Consider the following 27,495-nt stretch of genomic DNA (forward strand, 5'->3'; position numbering starts at 1 on the left):
ACTTGATCTATCCTGGCGATCTCAAACTCCCTAATAAACACTAAATTAAAACTGAAAAGCTCGAAACACGTCCTCTGCATATATATGTAAAGTCTTCCCTCAAGCGATCTTCATCCATCTGAAAGCCAACTTTTACAAAAACCAAACATCGCTTACAAATATGAAGCTGACTTAGTAAAGAGTGACTCTTGTCCCTCCAAAAGTTATATTGATCTTTCCTTTTCCGATCATTCTCAACAATGGATACGAAAAATATCTAAGACTTAAAGAACCAATCGTTTTCCTATAAAATCTTAAATGTCTCAGTCATATTCATTTGGACTCGTGTTTTTCGTTCAAGAGGATCTTTCCGCTTTTGTGAACCATTTCAGTGACTCAATGTCTTTTCAAAGTTAAGGAGACAACCGCTCACTAAGAACGCAATGATTAGCCAAACCAATAATATACAACATAAAATTTTAAATTCTTTACACGTGTACTTATTGTATCTGTAGTTATAACTAATAATTCAATTATATTACCATCTAACAACGCCACACTATATCGATAGAAGAAGGGCACTGTTTAATGAGATATCCAACATCTTTTTCTTTTACATCATTCATTACCCAGAAACTTATGATACAAGTTATGACATCCAACGCTTACTCTTTTGAAGTTTCTAAGAAAGAAGCTATGTGACGTCAATTTATCGAGCTTATTAAATAATCTAAATCCTTACTCCCAGCAAAAAATCGACATCTACTTTATACCGTGAGTAGTTATAACTAAGCCATTCACCAATGATTCATCTACGTCATAGATGTTAAAAAAAGAAAGTTGCAAAGGACCTAAAACTGAGTCCTCCAACCTCTGCTCAGAATACAGCTAGACTAATGGTCAATTTATAGTGATGTCGTATCTCCAGTCAGTTTACTATCTATCGAGCCAACGTATTCTATACTCCTACAGATAAAATATATGAACACGTTTTCTCATGTAAAATACTCACCAAAGAACTTTGAAATTCCACATGCACCGTCGTGGTAAACTCTTCAAGGAATATCGAAATATTAATAAACGTTGGAAAAGTAAAATAAAGTCGACTACTGCACAAAATATTAGAATTGTGATAAATGACTTTTCAAGACATGTTTTACCAGACTTTTGAAATAAATTTCTACCTTTCGATGCAAGCGTACTTGGAAAAATTTTAACACCTCGATCTCAATAACTTTTATCTTTAATAAACTACCCACTGTTGAAACACTGAGATAAAAATAGTTGCAAGTGGTTGACAACTGTAAGGGTCATTAATTTTGAATAAATGTTATTCATCCCTAGAGCATAATGGTGTCATAAATTTCTATTTATGTTTATGGAGAAGTATAATTGTTGTGATAATTTTGTGTTCTCACACGTAGTATGTATTACGGATTTAAAATATTGTTAAACGACCATAGACGAAGTAAAATTGGAAATGAATAGCATCAGCGTCACTATTAGTGAATCAACGTTTAACAATTGAAGGATTTTTCACAACGCTGTTACAATTACCAATTTCTACACTGCAGTTCTCTTAAATTATCCATCAGTTTCACTTGTAACGGTTTCCGATTCTCTCGGAAAACCATCGTTCTTAAAAATGATACTCATAAACCTCCTTAATCATCCCTGCCGGGGGTCGAACCCGGGACCTTTGGATTAGAAGTCCAACGCGCTATCCACTGCGCTACAGGGACACGTGATTGGTTTTTACACCATTTCTGACATCAGTTGTACAAAATTTAAATCGTGTACTCGTGCATTTTTTTACGGTCCACGTTACTGCAAGAACAAAAACCTAATAAGACCCAATTCAACACCGAAACTCTTTGGATCATTAGACTGTTAAACTGCGTATTATTATAATTATCTGGGAGTTTGAACGAATGCACTTCTTTTGAGGACACAAAATACGAAAAAACTCGTGTTTTTCATACCTCGATGAATAAAGAACATTGAAATCTGACATTTTGTACCGACATTCAATGAACCGCGTGGATGTCTGTTACAGAAAACATTGACTTCGATTACGCAAATCGAAGAAATTTGTCATCCTAAAAGCTAACGTCCAATATCGAAAACACAAAAAAAACATATGAAGTTATAAAAAACTTAATTCGGAACTCGAACGCAAAAAACGCGGTTATTGGAAAGATATAACTCAATATCTCTAAAGACAAGTCTCTGTTATCGCAATCACACACCTCGGTTGTTGAAAGTATGGAAATCAGTTATAGTGGACGGAAAATTCGGCTCTTAGAAACTGAACAATGGCTTTATTTCATTCTCTGTACCGTTATGAATGTTCTACTAATTCACAAAGATAACAGAGGCTAATAAGTGTATTCAATAATTTTCTAGAAATTAACATAATGAGCTACACTTGCTCATTAATGAAGGTCAAATAGAACTACTTGATCTATCCTGGCGATCTCAAACTCCCTAATAAACACTAAATTAAAACTGAAAAGCTCGAAACACGTCCTCTGCATATATATGTAAAGTCTTCCCTCAAGCGATCTTCATCCATCTGAAAGCCAACTTTTACAAAAACCAAACATCGCTTACAAATATGAAGCTGACTTAGTAAAGAGTGACTCTTGTCCCTCAAAAGTTATATTGATCTTTCCTTTTCCGATCATTCTCAACAATGGATACGAAAAATATCTAAGACTTAAAGAACCAATCGTTTTCCTATAAAATCTTAAATGTCTCAGTCATATTCATTTGGACTCGTGTTTTCGTTGAAGAGGATATTTCCGCTTTTGTATCATCAATGTAGCGCTCGTGTGAACCATTTCAGTGACTCAATGTCTTTTCAAAGTTAAGGAGACAACCGCTCACTAAGAACGCAATGATTAGCCAAACCAATAATATACAACATAAAATTTTAAATTCTTTACACGTGTACTTATTGTATCTGTAGTTATAACTAATAATTCAATTATATTACCATCTAACAACGCCACACTATATCGATAGAAGAAGGGCACTGTTTAATGAGATATCCAACATCTTTTCTTTTACATCATTCATTACCCAGAAACTTATGATACAAGTTATGACATCCAACGCTTACTCTTTTGAAGTTTCTAAGAAAGAAGCTATGTGACGTCAATTTATCGAGCTTATTAAATAATCTAAATCCTTACTCCCAGCAAAAAATCGACATCTACTTTATACCGTGAGTAGTTATAACTAAGCCATTCACCAATGATTCATCTACGTCATAGATGTTAAAAAAGAAAGTTGCAAAGGACCTAAAACTGAGTCCTCCAACCTCTGCTCAGAATACAGCTAGACTAATGGTCAATTTATAGTGATGTCGTATCTCCAGTCAGTTTACTATCTATCGAGCCAACGTATTCTATACTCCTACAGATAAAATATATGAACACGTTTTCTCATGTAAAATACTCACCAAAGAACTTTGAAATTCCACATGCACCGTCGTGGTAAACTCTTCAAGGAATATCGAAATATTAATAAACGTTGGAAAAGTAAAATAAAGTCGACTACTGCACAAAATATTAGAATTGTGATAAATGACTTTTCAAGACATGTTTTACCAGACTTTTGAAATAAATTTCTACCTTTCGATGCAAGCGTACTTGGAAAAATTTTAACACCTCGATCTCAATAACTTTTATCTTTAATAAACTACCCACTGTTGAAACACTGAGATAAAAATAGTTGCAAGTGGTTGACAACTGTAAGGGTCATTAATTTTGAATAAATGTTATTCATCCCTAGAGCATAATGGTGTCATAAATTTCTATTTATGTTTATGGAGAAGTATAATTGTTGTGATAATTTTGTGTTCTCACACGTAGTATGTATTACGGATTTAAAATATTGTTAAACGACCATAGACGAAGTAAAATTGGAAATGAATAGCATCAGCGTCACTATTAGTGAATCAACGTTTAACAATTGAAGGATTTTTCAAAACGCTGTTACAATTACCAATTTCTACACTGCAGTTCTCTTAAATTATCCATCAGTTTCACTTGTAACGGTTTCCGATTCTCTCGGAAAACCATCGTTCTTAAAAATGATACTCATAAACCTCCTTAATCATCCCTACCGGGGGTCGAACCCGGGACCTTTGGATTAGAAGTCCAACGTGCTATCCACTGCGCTACAAGGACACGTGTTTGGTTTTTACACCATTTCTGACATCAGTTGTACAAAATTTAAATCGTGTACTCGTGCATTTTTTTACGGTCCACGTTATTGCAAGAACAAAAACCTAATAAGACCCAATTCAACACCGAAACTCTTTGGATCATTAGACTGTTAAACTGCGTATTATTATAATTATCTGGGAGTTTGAACGAATGCACTTCTTTTGAGGACACAAAATACGAAAAAACTCGTGTTTTTCATACCTCGATGAATAAAGAACATTGAAATCTGACATTTTGTACCGACATTCAATGAACCGCGTGGATGTCTGTTACAGAAAACATTGACTTCGATTACGCAAATCGAAGAAATTTGTCATCCTAAAAGCTAACGTCCAATATCGAAAACACAAAAATAAACATATGAAGTTATAAAAAAACTTAATTCGGAACTCGAACGCAAAAAACGCGGTTATTGGAAAGATATAACTCAATATTTCTAAAGACAAGTCTCTGTTATCGCAATCACACACCTCGGTTGTTGAAAGTATGGAAATCAGTTATAGTGGACGGAAAATTCGGCTCTTAGAAACTGAACAATGGCTTTATTTCATTCTCTGTACCGTTATGAATGTTCTACTAATTCACAAAGATAACAGAGGCTAATAAGTGTATTCAATAATTTTCTAGAAATTAACATAATGAGCTACACTTGCTCATTAAAGAAGGTCAAATAGAACTACTTGATCTATCCTGGCGATCTCAAACTCCCTAATAAACACTAAATTAAAACTGAAAAGCTCGAAACACGTCCTCTGCATATATATGTAAAGTCTTCCCTCAAGCGATCTTCATCCATCTGAAAGCCAACTTTTACAAAAAACCAAACATCGCTTACAAATATGAAGCTGACTTAGTAAAGAGTGACTCTTGTCCCTCTAAAAGTTATATTGATCTTTCCTTTTCCGATCATTCTCAACAATGGATACGAAAAATATCTAAGACTTAAAGAACCAATCGTTTTCCTATAAAATCTTAAATGTCTCAGTCATATTCATTTGGACTCGTGTTTTCGTTGAAGAGGATATTTCCGCTTTTGTATCATCAATGTAGCGCTCGTGTGAACCATTTCAGTGACTCAATGTCTTTTCAAAGTTAAGGAGACAACCGCTCACTAAGAACGCAATGATTAGCCAAACCAATAATATACAACATAAAATTTTAAATTCTTTACACGTGTACTTATTGTATCTGTAGTTATAACTAATAATTCAATTATATTACCATCTAACAACGCCACACTATATCGATAGAAGAAGGGCACTGTTTAATGAGATATCCAACATCTTTTCTTTTACATCATTCATTACCCAGAAACTTATGATACAAGTTATGACATCCAACGCTTACTCTTTTGAAGTTTCTAAGAAAGAAGCTATGTGACGTCAATTTATCGAGCTTATTAAATAATCTAAATCCTTACTCCCAGCAAAAAATCGACATCTACTTTATACCGTGAGTAGTTATAACTAAGCCATTCACCAATGATTCATCTACGTCATAGATGTTAAAAAAAGAAAGTTGCAAAGTACCCAAAACTGAGTCCTCCAATTCTACTCAGAATACAGCTAGACTAATGGTCAATTTATAGTGATGTCGTATCTCCAGTCAGTTTACTATCTATCGAGCCAACGTATTCTATACTCCTACAGATAAAATATATGAACACGTTTTCTCATGTAAAATACTCACCAAAGAACTTTGAAATTCCACATGCACCGTCGTGGTAAACTCTTCAAGGAATATCGAAATATTAATAAACGTTGGAAAAGTAAAATAAAGTCGACTACTGCACAAAATATTAGAATTGTGATAAATGACTTTTCAAGACATGTTTTACCAGACTTTTGAAATAAATTTCTACCTTTCGATGCAAGCGTACTTGGAAAAATTTTAACACCTCGATCTCAATAACTTTTATCTTTAATAAACTACCCACTGTTGAAACACTGAGATAAAAATAGTTGCAAGTGGTTGACAACTGTAAGGGTCATTAATTTTGAATAAATGTTATTCATCCCTAGAGCATAATGGTGTCATAAATTTCTATTTATGTTTATGGAGAAGTATAATTGTTGTGATAATTTTGTGTTCTCACACGTAGTATGTATTACGGATTTAAAATATTGTTAAACGACCATAGACGAAGTAAAATTGGAAATGAATAGCATCAGCGTCACTATTAGTGAATCAACGTTTAACAATTGAAGGATTTTTCACAACGCTGTTACAATTACCAATTTCTACACTGCAGTTCTCTTAAATTATCCATCAGTTTCACTTGTAACGGTTTCCGATTCTCTCGGAAAACCATCGTTCTTAAAAATGATACTCATAAACCTCCTTAATCATCCCTGCCGGGGGTCGAACCCGGACCTTTGGATTAGAAGTCCAACGCGCTATCCACTGCGCTACAGGGACACGTGATTGGTTTTACACCATTTCTGACATCAGTTGTACAAAATTTAAATCGTGTACTCGTGCATTTTTTACGGTCCACGTTACTGCAAGAACAAAACCTAATAAGACCCAATTCAACACCGAAACTCTTTGGATCATTAGACTGTTAAACTGCGTATTATTATAATTATCTGGGAGTTTGAACGAATGCACTTCTTTTGAGGACACAAAATACGAAAAAACTCGTGTTTTTCATACCTCGATGAATAAAGAACATTGAAATCTGACATTTTGTACCGACATTCAATGAACCGCGTGGATGTCTGTTACAGAAAACATTGACTTCGATTACGCAAATCGAAGAAATTTGTCATCCTAAAAGCTAACGTCCAATATCGAAAACACAAAAATAAACATATGAAGTTATAAAAAACTTAATTCGGAACTCGAACGCAAAAAACGCGGTTATTGGAAAGATATAACTCAATATCTCTAAAGACAAGTCTCTGTTATCGCAATCACACACCTCGGTTGTTGAAAGTATGGAAATCAGTTATAGTGGACGGAAAATTCGGCTCTTAGAAACTGAACAATGGCTTTATTTCATTCTCTGTACCGTTATGAATGTTCTACTAATTCACAAAGATAACAGAGGCTAATAAGTGTATTCAATAATTTTCTAGAAATTAACATAATGAGCTACACTTGCTCATTAATGAAGGTCAAATAGAACTACTTGATCTATCCTGGCGATCTCAAACTCCCTAATAAACACTAAATTAAAACTGAAAAGCTCGAAACACGTCCTCTGCATATATATGTAAAGTCTTCCCTCAAGCGATCTTCATCCATCTGAAAGCCAACTTTTACAAAAACCAAACATCGCTTACAAATATGAAGCTGACTTAGTAAAGAGTGACTCTTGTCCCTCTAAAAGTTATATTGATCTTTCCTTTTCCGATCATTCTCAACAATGGATACGAAAAATATCTAAGACTTAAAGAACCAATCGTTTTCCTATAAAATCTTAAATGTCTCAGTCATATTCATTTGGACTCGTGTTTTCGTTGAAGAGGATATTTCCGCTTTTGTATCATCAATGTAGCGCTCGTGTGAACCATTTCAGTGACTCAATGTCTTTTCAAAGTTAAGGAGACAACCGCTCACTAAGAACGCAATGATTAGCCAAACCAATAATATACAACATAAAATTTTAAATTCTTTACACGTGTACTTATTGTATCTGTAGTTATAACTAATAATTCAATTATATTACCATCTAACAACGCCACACTATATCGATAGAAGAAGGGCACTGTTTAATGAGATATCCAACATCTTTTCTTTTACATCATTCATTACCCAGAAACTTATGATACAAGTTATGACATCCAACGCTTACTCTTTTGAAGTTTCTAAGAAAGAAGCTATGTGACGTCAATTTATCGAGCTTATTAAATAATCTAAATCCTTACTCCCAGCAAAAAATCGACATCTACTTTATACCGTGAGTAGTTATAACTAAGCCATTCACCAATGATTCATCTACGTCATAGATGTTAAAAAAGAAAGTTGCAAAGGACCCAAAACTGAGTCCTCCAACCTCTGCTCAGAATACAGCTAGACTAATGGTCAATTTATAGTGATGTCGTATCTCCAGTCAGTTTACTATCTATCGAGCCAACGTATTCTATACTCCTACAGATAAAATATATGAACACGTTTTCTCATGTAAAATACTCACCAAAGAACTTTGAAATTCCACATGCACCGTCGTGGTAAACTCTTCAAGGAATATCGAAATATTAATAAACGTTGGAAAAGTAAAATAAAGTCGACTACTGCACAAAATATTAGAATTGTGATAAATGACTTTTCAAGACATGTTTTACCAGACTTTGAAATAAATTTCTACCTTTCGATGCAAGCGTACTTGGAAAAATTTTAACACCTCGATCTCAATAACTTTTATCTTTAATAAACTACCCACTGTTGAAACACTGAGATAAAAATAGTTGCAAGTGGTTGACAACTGTAAGGGTCATTAATTTTGAATAAATGTTATTCATCCCTAGAGCATAATGGTGTCATAAATTTCTATTTATGTTTATGGAGAAGTATAATTGTTGTGATAATTTTGTGTTCTCACACGTAGTATGTATTACGGATTTAAAATATTGTTAAACGACCATAGACGAAGTAAAATTGGAAATGAATAGCATCAGCGTCACTATTAGTGAATCAACGTTTAACAATTGAAGGATTTTTCACAACGCTGTTACAATTACCAATTTCTACACTGCAGTTCTCTTAAATTATCCATCAGTTTCACTTGTAACGGTTTCCGATTCTCTCGGAAAACCATCGTTCTTAAAATGATACTCATAAACCTCCTTAATCATCCCTGCCGGGGTCGAACCAGGACCTTTGGATTAGAAGTCCAACGCGCTATCCACTGCGCTACAGGGACACGTGATTGGTTTTACACCATTTCTGACATCAGTTGTACAAAATTTAAATCGTGTACTCGTGCATTTTTTACGGTCCACGTTACTGCAAGAACAAAACCTAATAAGACCCAATTCAACACCGAAACTCTTTGGATCATTAGACTGTTAAACTGCGTATTATTATAATTATCTGGGAGTTTGAACGAATGCACTTCTTTTGAGGACACAAAATACGAAAAAACTCGTGTTTTCATACCTCGATGAATAAAGAACATTGAAATCTGACATTTTGTACCGACATTCAATGAACCGCGTGGATGTCTGTTACAGAAAACATTGACTTCGATTACGCAAATCGAAGAAATTTGTCATCCTAAAAGCTAACGTCCAATATCGAAAACACAAAAATAAACATATGAAGTTATAAAAAACTTAATTCGGAACTCGAACGCAAAAAACGCGGTTATTGGAAAGATATAACTCAATATCTCTAAAGACAAGTCTCTGTTATCGCAATCACACACCTCGGTTGTTGAAAGTATGGAAATCAGTTATAGTGGACGGAAAATTCGGCTCTTAGAAACTGAACAATGGCTTTATTTCATTCTCTGTACCGTTATGAATGTTCTACTAATTCACAAAGATAACAGAGGCTAATAAGTGTATTCAATAATTTTCTAGAAATTAACATAATGAGCTACACTTGCTCATTAAAGAAGGTCAAATAGAACTACTTGATCTATCCTGGCGATCTCAAACTCCCTAATAAACACTAAATTAAAACTGAAAAGCTCGAAACACGTCCTCTGCATATATATGTAAAGTCTTCCCTCAAGCGATCTTCATCCATCTGAAAGCCAACTTTTACAAAAACCAAACATCGCTTACAAATATGAAGCTGACTTAGTAAAGAGTGACTCTTGTCCCTCTAAAAGTTATATTGATCTTTCCTTTTCCGATCATTCTCAACAATGGATACGAAAAATATCTAAGACTTAAAGAACCAATCGTTTTCCTATAAAATCTTAAATGTCTCAGTCATATTCATTTGGACTCGTGTTTTTTCGTTGAAGAGGATATTTCCGCTTTTGTATCATCAATGTAGCGCTCGTGTGAACCATTTCAGTGACTCAATGTCTTTTCAAAGTTAAGGAGACAACCGCTCACTAAGAACGCAATGATTAGCCAAACCAATAATATACAACATAAAATTTTAAATTCTTTACACGTGTACTTATTGTATCTGTAGTTATAACTAATAATTCAATTATATTACCATCTAACAACGCCACACTATATCGATAGAAGAAGGGCACTGTTTAATGAGATATCCAACATCTTTTCTTTTACATCATTCATTACCCAGAAACTTATGATACAAGTTATGACATCCAACGCTTACTCTTTTGAAGTTTCTAAGAAAGAAGCTATGTGACGTCAATTTATCGAGCTTATTAAATAATCTAAATCCTTACTCCCAGCAAAAAATCGACATCTACTTTATACCGTGAGTAGTTATAACTAAGCCATTCACCAATGATTCATCTACGTCATAGATGTTAAAAAAAGAAAGTTGCAAAGTACCCAAAACTGAGTCCTCCAATTCTACTCAGAATACAGCTAGACTAATGGTCAATTTATAGTGATGTCGTATCTCCAGTCAGTTTACTATCTATCGAGCCAACGTATTCTATACTCCTACAGATAAAATATATGAACACGTTTTCTCATGTAAAATACTCACCAAAGAACTTTGAAATTCCACATGCACCGTCGTGGTAAACTCTTCAAGGAATATCGAAATATTAATAAACGTTGGAAAAGTAAAATAAAGTCGACTACTGCACAAAATATTAGAATTGTGATAAATGACTTTTCAAGACATGTTTTACCAGACTTTGAAATAAATTTCTACCTTTCGATGCAAGCGTACTTGGAAAAATTTTAACACCTCGATCTCAATAACTTTTATCTTTAATAAACTACCCACTGTTGAAACACTGAGATAAAAATAGTTGCAAGTGGTTGACAACTGTAAGGGTCATTAATTTTGAATAAATGTTATTCATCCCTAGAGCATAATGGTGTCATAAATTTCTATTTATGTTTATGGAGAAGTATAATTGTTGTGATAATTTTGTGTTCTCACACGTAGTATGTATTACGGATTTAAAATATTGTTAAACGACCATAGACGAAGTAAAATTGGAAATGAATAGCATCAGCGTCACTATTAGTGAATCAACGTTTAACAATTGAAGGATTTTTCACAACGCTGTTACAATTACCAATTTCTACACTGCAGTTCTCTTAAATTATCCATCAGTTTCACTTGTAACGGTTTCCGATTCTCTCGGAAAACCATCGTTCTTAAAAATGATACTCATAAACCTCCTTAATCATCCCTGCCGGGGTCGAACCCGGACCTTTGGATTAGAAGTCCAACGCGCTATCCACTGCGCTACAGGGACACGTGATTGGTTTTTACACCATTTCTGACATCAGTTGTACAAAATTTAAATCGTGTACTCGTGCATTTTTTTACGGTCCACGTTACTGCAAGAACAAAAACCTAATAAGACCCAATTCAACACCGAAACTCTTTGGATCATTAGACTGTTAAACTGCGTATTATTATAATTATCTGGGAGTTTGAACGAATGCACTTCTTTTGAGGACACAAAATACGAAAAAACTCGTGTTTTTCATACCTCGATGAATAAAGAACATTGAAATCTGACATTTTGTACCGACATTCAATGAACCGCGTGGATGTCTGTTACAGAAAACATTGACTTCGATTACGCAAATCGAAGAAATTTGTCATCCTAAAAGCTAACGTCCAATATCGAAAACACAAAAATAAACATATGAAGTTATAAAAAACTTAATTCGGAACTCGAACGCAAAAAACGCGGTTATTGGAAAGATATAACTCAATATCTCTAAAGACAAGTCTCTGTTATCGCAATCACACACCTCGGTTGTTGAAAGTATGGAAATCAGTTATAGTGGACGGAAAATTCGGCTCTTAGAAACTGAACAATGGCTTTATTTCATTCTCTGTACCGTTATGAATGTTCTACTAATTCACAAAGATAACAGAGGCTAATAAGTGTATTCAATAATTTTCTAGAAATTAACATAATGAGCTACACTTGCTCATTAATGAAGGTCAAATAGAACTACTTGATCTATCCTGGCGATCTCAAACTCCCTAATAAACACTAAATTAAAACTGAAAAGCTCGAAACACGTCCTCTGCATATATATGTAAAGTCTTCCCTCAAGCGATCTTCATCCATCTGAAAGCCAACTTTTACAAAAACCAAACATCGCTTACAAATATGAAGCTGACTTAGTAAAGAGTGACTCTTGTCCCTCTAAAAGTTATATTGATCTTTCCTTTTCCGATCATTCTCAACAATGGATACGAAAAATATCTAAGACTTAAAGAACCAATCGTTTTCCTATAAAATCTTAAATGTCTCAGTCATATTCATTTGGACTCGTGTTTTCGTTGAAGAGGATATTTCCGCTTTTGTATCATCAATGTAGCGCTCGTGTGAACCATTTCAGTGACTCAATGTCTTTTCAAAGTTAAGGAGACAACCGCTCACTAAGAACGCAATGATTAGCCAAACCAATAATATACAACATAAAATTTTAAATTCTTTACACGTGTACTTATTGTATCTGTAGTTATAACTAATAATTCAATTATATTACCATCTAACAACGCCACACTATATCGATAGAAGAAGGGCACTGTTTAATGAGATATCCAACATCTTTTCTTTTACATCATTCATTACCCAGAAACTTATGATACAAGTTATGACATCCAACGCTTACTCTTTTGAAGTTTCTAAGAAAGAAGCTATGTGACGTCAATTTATCGAGCTTATTAAATAATCTAAATCCTTACTCCCAGCAAAAAATCGACATCTACTTTATACCGTGAGTAGTTATAACTAAGCCATTCACCAATGATTCATCTACGTCATAGATGTTAAAAAAAGAAAGTTGCAAAGGACCTAAAACTGAGTCCTCCAACCTCTGCTCAGAATACAGCTAGACTAATGGTCAATTTATAGTGATGTCGTATCTCCAGTCAGTTTACTATCTATCGAGCCAACGTATTCTATACTCCTACAGATAAAATATATGAACACGTTTTCTCATGTAAAATACTCACCAAAGAACTTTGAAATTCCACATGCACCGTCGTGGTAAACTCTTCAAGGAATATCGAAATATTAATAAACGTTGGAAAAGTAAAATAAAGTCGACTACTGCACAAAATATTAGAATTGTGATAAATGACTTTTCAAGACATGTTTTACCAGACTTTTGAAATAAATTTCTACCTTTCGATGCAAGCGTACTTGGAAAAATTTTAACACCTCGATCTCAATAACTTTTATCTTTAATAAACTACCCACTGTTGAAACACTGAGATAAAAATAGTTGCAAGTGGTTGACAACTGTAAGGGTCATTAATTTTGAATAAATGTTATTCATCCCTAGAGCATAATGGTGTCATAAATTTCTATTTATGTTTATGGAGAAGTATAATTGTTGTGATAATTTTGTGTTCTCACACGTAGTATGTATTACGGATTTAAAATATTGTTAAACGACCATAGACGAAGTAAAATTGGAAATGAATAGCATCAGCGTCACTATTAGTGAATCAACGTTTAACAATTGAAGGATTTTTCACAACGCTGTTACAATTACCAATTTCTACACTGCAGTTCTCTTAAATTATCCATCAGTTTCACTTGTAACGGTTTCCGATTCTCTCGGAAAACCATCGTTCTTAAAATGATACTCATAAACCTCCTTAATCATCCCTGCCGGGGGTCGAACCCGGGACCTTTGGATTAGAAGTCCAACGCGCTATCCACTGCGCTACAGGGACACGTGATTGGTTTTTACACCATTTCTGACATCAGTTGTACAAAATTTAAATCGTGTACTCGTGCATTTTTTACGGTCCACGTTACTGCAAGAACAAAACCTAATAAGACCCAATTCAACACCGAAACTCTTTGGATCATTAGACTGTTAAACTGCGTATTATTATAATTATCTGGGAGTTTGAACGAATGCACTTCTTTTGAGGACACAAAATACGAAAAACTCGTGTTTTCATACCTCGATGAATAAAGAACATTGAAATCTGACATTTTGTACCGACATTCAATGAACCGCGTGGATGTCTGTTACAGAAAACATTGACTTCGATTACGCAAATCGAAGAAATTTGTCATCCTAAAAGCTAACGTCCAATATCGAAAACACAAAAATAAACATATGAAGTTATAAAAAACTTAATTCGGAACTCGAACGCAAAAAACGCGGTTATTGGAAAGATATAACTCAATATCTCTAAAGACAAGTCTCTGTTATCGCAATCACACACCTCGGTTGTTGAAAGTATGGAAATCAGTTATAGTGGACGGAAAATTCGGCTCTTAGAAACTGAACAATGGCTTTATTTCATTCTCTGTACCGTTATGAATGTTCTACTAATTCACAAAGATAACAGAGGCTAATAAGTGTATTCAATAATTTTCTAGAAATTAACATAATGAGCTACACTTGCTCATTAATGAAGGTCAAATAGAACTACTTGATCTATCCTGGCGATCTCAAACTCCCTAATAAACACTAAATTAAAACTGAAAAGCTCGAAACACGTCCTCTGCATATATATGTAAAGTCTTCCCTCAAGCGATCTTCATCCATCTGAAAGCCAACTTTTACAAAAACCAAACATCGCTTACAAATATGAAGCTGACTTAGTAAAGAGTGACTCTTGTCCCTCTAAAAGTTATATTGATCTTTCCTTTTCCGATCATTCTCAACAATGGATACGAAAAATATCTAAGACTTAAAGAACCAATCGTTTTCCTATAAAATCTTAAATGTCTCAGTCATATTCATTTGGACTCGTGTTTTCGTTGAAGAGGATATTTCCGCTTTTGTATCATCAATGTAGCGCTCGTGTGAACCATTTCAGTGACTCAATGTCTTTTCAAAGTTAAGGAGACAACCGCTCACTAAGAACGCAATGATTAGCCAAACCAATAATATACAACATAAAATTTTAAATTCTTTACACGTGTACTTATTGTATCTGTAGTTATAACTAATAATTCAATTATATTACCATCTAACAACGCCACACTATATCGATAGAAGAAGGGCACTGTTTAATGAGATATCCAACATCTTTTCTTTTACATCATTCATTACCCAGAAACTTATGATACAAGTTATGACATCCAACGCTTACTCTTTTGAAGTTTCTAAGAAAGAAGCTATGTGACGTCAATTTATCGAGCTTATTAAATAATCTAAATCCTTACTCCCAGCAAAAAAATCGACATCTACTTTATACCGTGAGTAGTTATAACTAAGCCATTCACCAATGATTCATCTACGTCATAGATGTTAAAAAAGAAAGTTGCAAAGGACCCAAAACTGAGTCCTCCAACCTCTGCTCAGAATACAGCTAGACTAATGGTCAATTTATAGTGATGTCGTATCTCCAGTCAGTTTACTATCTATCGAGCCAACGTATTCTATACTCCTACAGATAAAATATATGAACACGTTTCTCATGTAAAATACTCACCAAAGAACTTTGAAATTCCACATGCACCGTCGTGGTAAACTCTTCAAGGAATATCGAAATATTAATAAACGTTGGAAAAGTAAAATAAAGTCGACTACTGCACAAAATATTAGAATTGTGATAAATGACTTTTCAAGACATGTTTTACCAGACTTTGAAATAAATTTCTACCTTTCGATGCAAGCGTACTTGGAAAAATTTTAACACCTCGATCTCAAAAACTTTTATCTTTAATAAACTACCCACTGTTGAAACACTGAGATAAAAATAGTTGCAAGTGGTTGACAACTGTAAGGGTCATTAATTTTGAATAAATGTTATTCATCCCTAGAGCATAATGGTGTCATAAATTTCTATTTATGTTTATGGAGAAGTATAATTGTTGTGATAATTTTGTGTTCTCACACGTAGTATGTATTACGGATTTAAAATATTGTTAAACGACCATAGACGAAGTAAAATTGGAAATGAATAGCATCAGCGTCACTATTAGTGAATCAACGTTTAACAATTGAAGGATTTTCACAACGCTGTTACAATTACCAATTTCTACACTGCAGTTCTCTTAAATTATCCATCAGTTTCACTTGTAACGGTTTCCGATTCTCTCGGAAAACCATCGTTCTAAAAAATGATACTCATAAACCTCCTTAATCATCCCTGCCGGGGTCGAACCCGGACCTTTGGATTAGAAGTCCAACGCGCTATCCACTGCGCTACAGGGACACGTGATTGGTTTTTACACCATTTCTGACATCAGTTGTACAAAATTTAAATCGTGTACTCGTGCATTTTTTTACGGTCCACGTTACTGCAAGAACAAAAACCTAATAAGACCCAATTCAACACCGAAACTCTTTGGATCATTAGACTGTTAAACTGCGTATTATTATAATTATCTGGGAGTTTGAACGAATGCACTTCTTTTGAGGACACAAAATACGAAAAACTCGTGTTTTTCATACCTCGATGAATAAAGAACATTGAAATCTGACATTTTGTACCGACATTCAATGAACCGCGTGGATGTCTGTTACAGAAAACATTGACTTCGATTACGCAAATCGAAGAAATTTGTCATCCTAAAAGCTAACGTCCAATATCGAAAACACAAAAATAAACATATGAAGTTATAAAAAACTTAATTCGGAACTCGAACGCAAAAAACGCGGTTATTGGAAAGATATAACTCAATATCTCTAAAGACAAGTCTCTGTTATCGCAATCACACACCTCGGTTGTTGAAAGTATGGAAATCAGTTATAGTGGACGGAAAATTCGGCTCTTAGAAACTGAACAATGGCTTTATTTCATTCTCTGTACCGTTATGAATGTTCTACTAATTCACAAAGATAACAGAGGCTAATAAGTGTATTCAATAATTTTCTAGAAATTAACATAATGAGCTACACTTGCTCATTAATGAAGGTCAAATAGAACTACTTGATCTATCCTGGCGATCTCAAACTCCCTAATAAACACTAAATTAAAACTGAAAAGCTCGAAACACGTCCTCTGCATATATATGTAAAGTCTTCCCTCAAGCGATCTTCATCCATCTGAAAGCCAACTTTTACAAAAACCAAACATCGCTTACAAATATGAAGCTGACTTAGTAAAGAGTGACTCTTGTCCCTCTAAAAGTTATATTGATCTTTCCTTTTCCGATCATTCTCAACAATGGATACGAAAAATATCTAAGACTTAAAGAACCAATCGTTTTCCTATAAAATCTTAAATGTCTCAGTCATATTCATTTGGACTCGTGTTTTCGTTGAAGAGGATATTTCCGCTTTTGTATCATCAATGTAGCGCTCGTGTGAACCATTTCAGTGACTCAATGTCTTTTCAAAGTTAAGGAGACAACCGCTCACTAAGAACGCAATGATTAGCCAAACCAATAATATACAACATAAAATTTTAAATTCTTTACACGTGTACTTATTGTATCTGTAGTTATAACTAATAATTCAATTATATTACCATCTAACAACGCCACACTATATCGATAGAAGAAGGGCACTGTTTAATGAGATATCCAACATCTTTTCTTTTACATCATTCATTACCCAGAAACTTATGATACAAGTTATGACATCCAACGCTTACTCTTTTGAAGTTTCTAAGAAAGAAGCTATGTGACGTCAATTTATCGAGCTTATTAAATAATCTAAATCCTTACTCCCAGCAAAAAATCGACATCTACTTTATACCGTGAGTAGTTATAACTAAGCCATTCACCAATGATTCATCTACGTCATAGATGTTAAAAAAGAAAGTTGCAAAGGACCCAAAACTGAGTCCTCCAACCTCTGCTCAGAATACAGCTAGACTAATGGTCAATTTATAGTGATGTCGTATCTCCAGTCAGTTTACTATCTATCGAGCCAACGTATTCTATACTCCTACAGATAAAATATATGAACACGTTTCTCATGTAAAATACTCACCAAAGAACTTTGAAATTCCACATGCACCGTCGTGGTAAACTCTTCAAGGAATATCGAAATATTAATAAACGTTGGAAAAGTAAAATAAAGTCGACTACTGCACAAAATATTAGAATTGTGATAAATGACTTTTCAAGACATGTTTTACCAGACTTTGAAATAAATTTCTACCTTTCGATGCAAGCGTACTTGGAAAAATTTTAACACCTCGATCTCAATAACTTTTATCTTTAATAAACTACCCACTGTTGAAACACTGAGATAAAAATAGTTGCAAGTGGTTGACAACTGTAAGGGTCATTAATTTTGAATAAATGTTATTCATCCCTAGAGCATAATGGTGTCATAAATTTCTATTTATGTTTATGGAGAAGTATAATTGTTGTGATAATTTTGTGTTCTCACACGTAGTATGTATTACGGATTTAAAATATTGTTAAACGACCATAGACGAAGTAAAATTGGAAATGAATAGCATCAGCGTCACTATTAGTGAATCAACGTTTAACAATTGAAGGATTTTTCACAACGCTGTTACAATTACCAATTTCTACACTGCAGTTCTCTTAAATTATCCATCAGTTTCACTTGTAACGGTTTCCGATTCTCTCGGAAAACCATCGTTCTTAAAATGATACTCATAAACCTCCTTAATCATCCCTGCCGGGGTCGAACCCGGACCTTTGGATTAGAAGTCCAACGCGCTATCCACTGCGCTACAGGGACACGTGATTGGTTTTTACACCATTTCTGACATCAGTTGTACAAAATTTAAATCGTGTACTCGTGCATTTTTTTACGGTCCACGTTACTGCAAGAACAAAAACCTAATAAGACCCAATTCAACACCGAAACTCTTTGGATCATTAGACTGTTAAACTGCGTATTATTATAATTATCTGGGAGTTTGAACGAATGCACTTCTTTTGAGGACACAAAATACGAAAAAACTCGTGTTTTTCATACCTCGATGAATAAAGAACATTGAAATCTGACATTTTGTACCGACATTCAATGAACCGCGTGGATGTCTGTTACAGAAAACATTGACTTCGATTACGCAAATCGAAGAAATTTGTCATCCTAAAAGCTAACGTCCAATATCGAAAACACAAAATAAACATATGAAGTTATAAAAAACTTAATTCGGAACTCGAACGCAAAAAAACGCGGTTATTGGAAAGATATAACTCAATATCTCTAAAGACAAGTCTCTGTTATCGCAATCACACACCTCGGTTGTTGAAAGTATGGAAATCAGTTATAGTGGACGGAAAATTCGGCTCTTAGAAACTGAACAATGGCTTTATTTCATTCTCTGTACCGTTATGAATGTTCTACTAATTCACAAAGATAACAGAGGCTAATAAGTGTATTCAATAATTTTCTAGAAATTAACATAATGAGCTACACTTGCTCATTAATGAAGGTCAAATAGAACTACTTGATCTATCCTGGCGATCTCAAACTCCCTAATAAACACTAAATTAAAACTGAAAAGCTCGAAACACGTCCTCTGCATATATATGTAAAGTCTTCCCTCAAGCGATCTTCATCCATCTGAAAGCCAACTTTTACAAAAACCAAACATCGCTTACAAATATGAAGCTGACTTAGTAAAGAGTGACTCTTGTCCCTCTAAAAGTTATATTGATCTTTCCTTTTCCGATCATTCTCAACAATGGATACGAAAAATATCTAAGACTTAAAGAACCAATCGTTTTCCTATAAAATCTTAAATGTCTCAGTCATATTCATTTGGACTCGTGTTTTCGTTGAAGAGGATATTTCCGCTTTTGTATCATCAATGTAGCGCTCGTGTGAACCATTTCAGTGACTCAATGTCTTTTCAAAGTTAAGGAGACAACCGCTCACTAAGAACGCAATGATTAGCCAAACCAATAATATACAACATAAAATTTTAAATTCTTTACACGTGTACTTATTGTATCTGTAGTTATAACTAATAATTCAATTATATTACCATCTAACAACGCCACACTATATCGATAGAAGAAGGGCACTGTTTAATGAGATATCCAACATCTTTTCTTTTACATCATTCATTACCCAGAAACTTATGATACAAGTTATGACATCCAACGCTTACTCTTTTGAAGTTTCTAAGAAAGAAGCTATGTGACGTCAATTTATCGAGCTTATTAAATAATCTAAATCCTTACTCCCAGCAAAAAATCGACATCTACTTTATACCGTGAGTAGTTATAACTAAGCCATTCACCAATGATTCATCTACGTCATAGATGTTAAAAAAAAAAGTTGCAAAGGACCCAAACTGAGTCCTCCAACCTCTGCTCAGAATACAGCTAGACTAATGGTCAATTTATAGTGATGTCGTATCTCCAGTCAGTTTACTATCTATCGAGCCAACGTATTCTATACTCCTACAGATAAAATATATGAACACGTTTTCTCATGTAAAATACTCACCAAAGAACTTTGAAATTCCACATGCACCGTCGTGGTAAACTCTTCAAGGAATATCGAAATATTAATAAACGTTGGAAAAGTAAAATAAAGTCGACTACTGCACAAAATATTAGAATTGTGATAAATGACTTTTCAAGACATGTTTTACCAGACTTTTGAAATAAATTTCTACCTTTCGATGCAAGCGTACTTGGAAAAATTTTAACACCTCGATCTCAATAACTTTTATCTTTAATAAACTACCCACTGTTGAAACACTGAGATAAAAATAGTTGCAAGTGGTTGACAACTGTAAGGGTCATTAATTTTGAATAAATGTTATTCATCCCTAGAGCATAATGGTGTCATAAATTTCTATTTATGTTTATGGAGAAGTATAATTGTTGTGATAATTTTGTGTTCTCACACGTAGTATGTATTACGGATTTAAAATATTGTTAAACGACCATAGACGAAGTAAAATTGGAAATGAATAGCATCAGCGTCACTATTAGTGAATCAACGTTTAACAATTGAAGGATTTTTCACAACGCTGTTACAATTACCAATTTCTACACTGCAGTTCTCTTAAATTATCCATCAGTTTCACTTGTAACGGTTTCCGATTCTCTCGGAAAACCATCGTTCTTAAAAATGATACTCATAAACCTCCTTAATCATCCCTGCCGGGGTCGAACCTGGGACCTTTGGATTAGAAGTCCAACGCGCTATCCACTGCGCTACAGGGACACGTGATTGGTTTTTACACCATTTCTGACATCAGTTGTACAAAATTTAAATCGTGTACTCGTGCATTTTTTTACGGTCCACGTTACTGCAAGAACAAAAACCTAATAAGACCCAATTCAACACCGAAACTCTTTGGATCATTAGACTGTTAAACTGCGTATTATTATAATTATCTGGGAGTTTGAACGAATGCACTTCTTTTGAGGACACAAAATACGAAAAACTCGTGTTTTTCATACCTCGATGAATAAAGAACATTGAAATCTGACATTTTGTACCGACATTCAATGAACCGCGTGGATGTCTGTTACAGAAAACATTGACTTCGATTACGCAAATCGAAGAAATTTGTCATCCTAAAAGCTAACGTCCAATATCGAAAACACAAAAATAAACATATGAAGTTATAAAAAAACTTAATTCGGAACTCGAACGCAAAAAACGCGGTTATTGGAAAGATATAACTCAATATCTCTAAAGACAAGTCTCTGTTATCGCAATCACACACCTCGGTTGTTGAAAGTATGGAAATCAGTTATAGTGGACGGAAAATTCGGCTCTTAGAAACTGAACAATGGCTTTATTTCATTCTCTGTACCGTTATGAATGTTCTACTAATTCACAAAGATAACAGAGGCTAATAAGTGTATTCAATAATTTTCTAGAAATTAACATAATGAGCTACACTTGCTCATTAATGAAGGTCAAATAGAACTACTTGATCTATCCTGGCGATCTCAAACTCCCTAATAAACACTAAATTAAAACTGAAAAGCTCGAAACACGTCCTCTGCATATATATGTAAAGTCTTCCCTCAAGCGATCTTCATCCATCTGAAAGCCAACTTTACAAAACCAAACATCGCTTACAAATATGAAGCTGACTTAGTAAAGAGTGACTCTTGTCCCTCTAAAAGTTATATTGATCTTTCCTTTTCCGATCATTCTCAACAATGGATACGAAAATATCTAAGACTTAAAGAACCAATCGTTTTCCTATAAAATCTTAAATGTCTCAGTCATATTCATTTGGACTCGTGTTTTCGTTGAAGAGGATATTTCCGCTTTTGTATCATCAATGTAGCGCTCGTGTGAACCATTTCAGTGACTCAATGTCTTTTCAAAGTTAAGGAGACAACCGCTCACTAAGAACGCAATGATTAGCCAAACCAATAATATACAACATAAAATTTTAAATTCTTTACACGTGTACTTATTGTATCTGTAGTTATAACTAATAATTCAATTATATTACCATCTAACAACGCCACACTATATCGATAGAAGAAGGGCACTGTTTAATGAGATATCCAACATCTTTTTTCTTTACATCATTCATTACCCAGAAACTTATGATACAAGTTATGACATCCAACGCTTACTCTTTGAAGTTTCTAAGAAAGAAGCTATGTGACGTCAATTTATCGAGCTTATTAAATAATCTAAATCCTTACTCCCAGCAAAAAATCGACATCTACTTTATACCGTGAGTAGTTATAACTAAGCCATTCACCAATGATTCATCTACGTCATAGATGTTAAAAAAGAAAGTTGCAAAGGACCCAAAACTGAGTCCTCCAACCTCTGCTCAGAATACAGCTAGACTAATGGTCAATTTATAGTGATGTCGTATCTCCAGTCAGTTTACTATCTATCGAGCCAACGTATTCTATACTCCTACAGATAAAATATATGAACACGTTTTCTCATGTAAAATACTCACCAAAGAACTTTGAAATTCCACATGCACCGTCGTGGTAAACTCTTCAAGGAATATCGAAATATTAATAAACGTTGGAAAAGTAAAATAAAGTCGACTACTGCACAAAATATTAGAATTGTGATAAATGACTTTTCAAGACATGTTTTACCAGACTTTTGAAATAAATTTCTACCTTTCGATGCAAGCGTACTTGGAAAAATTTTAACACCTCGATCTCAATAACTTTTATCTTTAATAAACTACCCACTGTTGAAACACTGAGATAAAAATAGTTGCAAGTGGTTGACAACTGTAAGGGTCATTAATTTTGAATAAATGTTATTCATCCCTAGAGCATAATGGTGTCATAAATTTCTATTTATGTTTATGGAGAAGTATAATTGTTGTGATAATTTTGTGTTCTCACACGTAGTATGTATTACGGATTTAAAATATTGTTAAACGACCATAGACGAAGTAAAATTGGAAATGAATAGCATCAGCGTCACTATTAGTGAATCAACGTTTAACAATTGAAGGATTTTTCACAACGCTGTTACAATTACCAATTTCTACACTGCAGTTCTCTTAAATTATCCATCAGTTTCACTTGTAACGGTTTCCGATTCTCTCGGAAAACCATCGTTCTTAAAATGATACTCATAAACCTCCTTAATCATCCCTGCCGGGGTCGAACCTGGGACCTTTGGATTAGAAGTCCAACGCGCTATCCACTGCGCTACAGGGACACGTGATTGGTTTTTACACCATTTCTGACATCAGTTGTACAAAATTTAAATCGTGTACTCGTGCATTTTTTTACGGTCCACGTTACTGCAAGAACAAAAACCTAATAAGACCCAATTCAACACCGAAACTCTTTGGATCATTAGACTGTTAAACTGCGTATTATTATAATTATCTGGGAGTTTGAACGAATGCACTTCTTTTGAGGACACAAAATACGAAAAACTCGTGTTTTTCATACCTCGATGAATAAAGAACATTGAAATCTGACATTTTGTACCGACATTCAATGAACCGCGTGGATGTCTGTTACAGAAAACATTGACTTCGATTACGCAAATCGAAGAAATTTGTCATCCTAAAAGCTAACGTCCAATATCGAAAACACAAAAATAAACATATGAAGTTATAAAAAACTTAATTCGGAACTCGAACGCAAAAACGCGGTTATTGGAAAGATATAACTCAATATCTCTAAAGACAAGTCTCTGTTATCGCAATCACACACCTCGGTTGTTGAAAGTATGGAAATCAGTTATAGTGGACGGAAAATTCGGCTCTTAGAAACTGAACAATGGCTTTATTTCATTCTCTGTACCGTTATGAATGTTCTACTAATTCACAAAGATAACAGAGGCTAATAAGTGTATTCAATAATTTTCTAGAAATTAACATAATGAGCTACACTTGCTCATTAATGAAGGTCAAATAAAACTACTTGATATATCCTGGCGATCTCAAACTCCCTAATAAACACTAAATTAAAACTAAAAGCTCGAAACACGTCCTCTGCATATATATGTAAAGTCTTCCCTCAAGCGATCTTCATCCATCTGAAAGCCAACTTTTACAAAACCAAACATCGCTTACAAATATGAAGCTGACTTAGTAAAGAGTGACTCTTGTCCCTCTAAAGTTATATTGATCTTTCCTTTTCCGATCATTCTCAACAATGGATACGAAAATATCTAAGACTTAAAGAACCAATCGTTTTCCTATAAAATCTTAAATGTCTCAGTCATATTCATTTGGACTCGTGTTTTCGTTGAAGAGGATATTTCCGCTTTTGTATCATCAATGTAGCGCTCGTGTGAACCATTTCAGTGACTCAATGTCTTTTCAAAGTTAAGGAGACAACCGCTCACTAAGAACGCAATGATTAGCCAAACCAATAATATACAACATAAAATTTTAAATTCTTTACACGTGTACTTATTGTATCTGTAGTTATAACTAATAATTCAATTATATTACCATCTAACAACGCCACACTATATCGATAGAAGAAGGGCACTGTTTAATGAGATATCCAACATCTTTTTCTTTTACATCATTCATTACCCAGAAACTTATGATACAAGTTATGACATCCAACGCTTACTCTTTTGAAGTTTCTAAGAAAGAAGCTATGTGACGTCAATTTATCGAGCTTATTAAATAATCTAAATCCTTACTCCCAGCAAAAAATCGACATCTACTTTATACCGTGAGTAGTTATAACTAAGCCATTCACCAATGATTCATCTACGTCATAGATGTTAAAAAAGAAAGTTGCAAAGGACCTAAAACTGAGTCCTCCAACCTCTGCTCAGAATACAGCTAGACTAATGGTCAATTTATAGTGATGTCGTATCTCCAGTCAGTTTACTATCTATCGAGCCAACGTATTCTATACTCCTACAGATAAAATATATGAACACGTTTTCTCATGTAAAATACTCACCAAAGAACTTTGAAATTCCACATGCACCGTCGTGGTAAACTCTTCAAGGAATATCGAAATATTAATAAACGTTGGAAAAGTAAAATAAAGTCGACTACTGCACAAAATATTAGAATTGTGATAAATGACTTTTCAAGACATGTTTTACCAGACTTTTGAAATAAATTTCTACCTTTCGATGCAAGCGTACTTGGAAAAATTTTAACACCTCGATCTCAAAACTTTTATCTTTAATAAACACCCACTGTTGAAACACTGAGATAAAATAGTTGCAGGGGTGGTTGACAACTGTAAGGGTCATTAATTTTGAATAAATGTTATTCATCCCTAGAGCATAATGGTGTCATAAATTTCTATTTATGTTTATGGAGAAGTATAATTGTTGTGATAATTTTGTGTTCTCACACGTAGTATGTATTACGGATTTAAAATATTGTTAAACGACCATAGACGAAGTAAAATTGGAAATGAATAGCATCAGCGTCACTATTAGTGAATCAACGTTTAACAATTGAAGGATTTTCACAACGCTGTTACAATTACCAATTTCTACACTGCAGTTCTCTTAAATTATCCATCAGTTTCACTTGTAACGGTTTCCGATTCTCTCGAAAACCATCGTTCTTAAAATGATACTCATAAACCTCCTTAATCATCCCTGCCGGGGTCGAACCGGACCTTTGGATTAGAAGTCCAACGCGCTATCCACTGCGCTACAGGGACACGTGATTGGTTTTACACCATTTCACGACATCAGTTGTACAAAATTTAAATCGTGTACTTGTGCATTTTTTTACGGTCCACGTTACTGCAAGAACAAAAACCTAATAAGACACAATTCAACACCGAAACTCTTTGGATCATTAGACTGTTAAACTGCGTATTATTATAATTATCTGGGAGTTTGAACAGATGCACTTCTTTTGAGGACACAAAATACAGAAAAACTCGTGTTTTCATACCTCGATGAATAAAGAACATTGAAATCTGACATTTTGTACCGACATTCAATGAACCGCGTGGATGTCTGTTACAGAAAACATTGACTTCGATTACGCAAATCAGAAGAAATTTGTCATCCTAAAGCTAACGTCCAATATCGAAAACACAAAAATAAACATATGAAGTTATAAAAAACTTAATTCGGAACTCGAACGCAAAAAACGCGGTTATTGGAAAGATATAACTCAATATCTCTAAAGACAAGTCTCTGTTATCGCAATCACACACCTCGGTTGTTGAAAGTATGGAAATCAGTTATAGTGGACGGAAAATTCGGCTCTTAGAAACTGAACAATGGCTTTATTTCATTCTCTGTACCGTTATGAATGTTCTACTAATTCACAAAGATAACAGAGGCTAATAAGTGTATTCAATAATTTTCTAGAAATTAACATAATGAGCTACACTTGCTCATTAATGAAGGTCAAATAGAACTACTTGATCTATCCTGGCGATCTCAAACTCCCTAATAAACACTAAATTAAAACTGAAAGCTCGAAACACGTCCTCTGCATATATGTAAAGTCTTCCCTCAAGCGATCTTCATCCATCTGAAAGCCAACTTTGCAAAAACCAAACATCGCTTACAAATATGAAGCTGACTTAGTAGAGTGACTCTTGTCCCTCCAAAAGTTATATTGATCTTTCCTTTTCCGATCATTCTCAACAATGGATACGAAAATATCTAAAGACTCAAAGAACCAATCGTTTTCCTATAAAATCTTAAATGTCTCAGTCATATTCATTTGGACTCGTGTTTTTCGTTAAAGAGGATCTTTCCGCTTTTGTAGAACCATTTCAGTGACTCAATGTCTTTTCAAAGTTAAGGAGACAACCGCTCACAAAGAACGCAATGATTAGCCAAACCAATTATATACAACATAAAATTTTAAATTCTTTACACGTGTACTTATTGTATCTGTAGTTATAACTAATAATTCAATTATATTAACTTTTAACAACGCCACACTAAATCAATAA

The 27,495-nt window shown here is 34.1% G+C and overlaps 11 non-coding genes across 11 annotated transcripts; all 11 read right to left on the reverse strand.

Moving 5' to 3' along the window:
- Positions 1-1,648: 1,648 nt before the first annotated feature.
- Positions 1,649-1,721, reverse strand: TRNAR-UCU (transfer RNA arginine (anticodon UCU)). The gene has a single exon. It is a non-coding gene; the product is annotated as a tRNA-Arg (tRNA).
- A 2,381-nt stretch (positions 1,722-4,102) lies between these two features.
- TRNAR-UCU (transfer RNA arginine (anticodon UCU)) lies at positions 4,103-4,175 on the reverse strand. The gene has a single exon. It is a non-coding gene; the product is annotated as a tRNA-Arg (tRNA).
- A 2,385-nt stretch (positions 4,176-6,560) lies between these two features.
- On the reverse strand, positions 6,561-6,632 carry TRNAR-UCU (transfer RNA arginine (anticodon UCU)). The gene has a single exon. It is a non-coding gene; the product is annotated as a tRNA-Arg (tRNA).
- Positions 6,633-9,010: 2,378 nt separating this feature from the next.
- TRNAR-UCU (transfer RNA arginine (anticodon UCU)) lies at positions 9,011-9,081 on the reverse strand. Its single transcript has one exon. It is a non-coding gene; the product is annotated as a tRNA-Arg (tRNA).
- A 2,380-nt stretch (positions 9,082-11,461) lies between these two features.
- On the reverse strand, positions 11,462-11,532 carry TRNAR-UCU (transfer RNA arginine (anticodon UCU)). Its single transcript has one exon. It is a non-coding gene; the product is annotated as a tRNA-Arg (tRNA).
- Positions 11,533-13,915: 2,383 nt separating this feature from the next.
- Positions 13,916-13,988, reverse strand: TRNAR-UCU (transfer RNA arginine (anticodon UCU)). Its single transcript has one exon. It is a non-coding gene; the product is annotated as a tRNA-Arg (tRNA).
- Positions 13,989-16,365: 2,377 nt separating this feature from the next.
- TRNAR-UCU (transfer RNA arginine (anticodon UCU)) lies at positions 16,366-16,436 on the reverse strand. Its single transcript has one exon. It is a non-coding gene; the product is annotated as a tRNA-Arg (tRNA).
- A 2,379-nt stretch (positions 16,437-18,815) lies between these two features.
- Positions 18,816-18,886, reverse strand: TRNAR-UCU (transfer RNA arginine (anticodon UCU)). The gene has a single exon. It is a non-coding gene; the product is annotated as a tRNA-Arg (tRNA).
- A 2,382-nt stretch (positions 18,887-21,268) lies between these two features.
- On the reverse strand, positions 21,269-21,340 carry TRNAR-UCU (transfer RNA arginine (anticodon UCU)). Its single transcript has one exon. It is a non-coding gene; the product is annotated as a tRNA-Arg (tRNA).
- Positions 21,341-23,719: 2,379 nt separating this feature from the next.
- TRNAR-UCU (transfer RNA arginine (anticodon UCU)) lies at positions 23,720-23,791 on the reverse strand. The gene has a single exon. It is a non-coding gene; the product is annotated as a tRNA-Arg (tRNA).
- A 2,374-nt stretch (positions 23,792-26,165) lies between these two features.
- TRNAR-UCU (transfer RNA arginine (anticodon UCU)) lies at positions 26,166-26,235 on the reverse strand. Its single transcript has one exon. It is a non-coding gene; the product is annotated as a tRNA-Arg (tRNA).
- Between the last annotated feature and the right edge of the window lie 1,260 nt (positions 26,236-27,495).

This window comes from Tachypleus tridentatus, chromosome 13 (assembly GCF_004210375.1).
Source record: "Tachypleus tridentatus isolate NWPU-2018 chromosome 13, ASM421037v1, whole genome shotgun sequence".
NCBI lineage: Eukaryota > Metazoa > Arthropoda > Merostomata > Xiphosura > Limulidae > Tachypleus > Tachypleus tridentatus.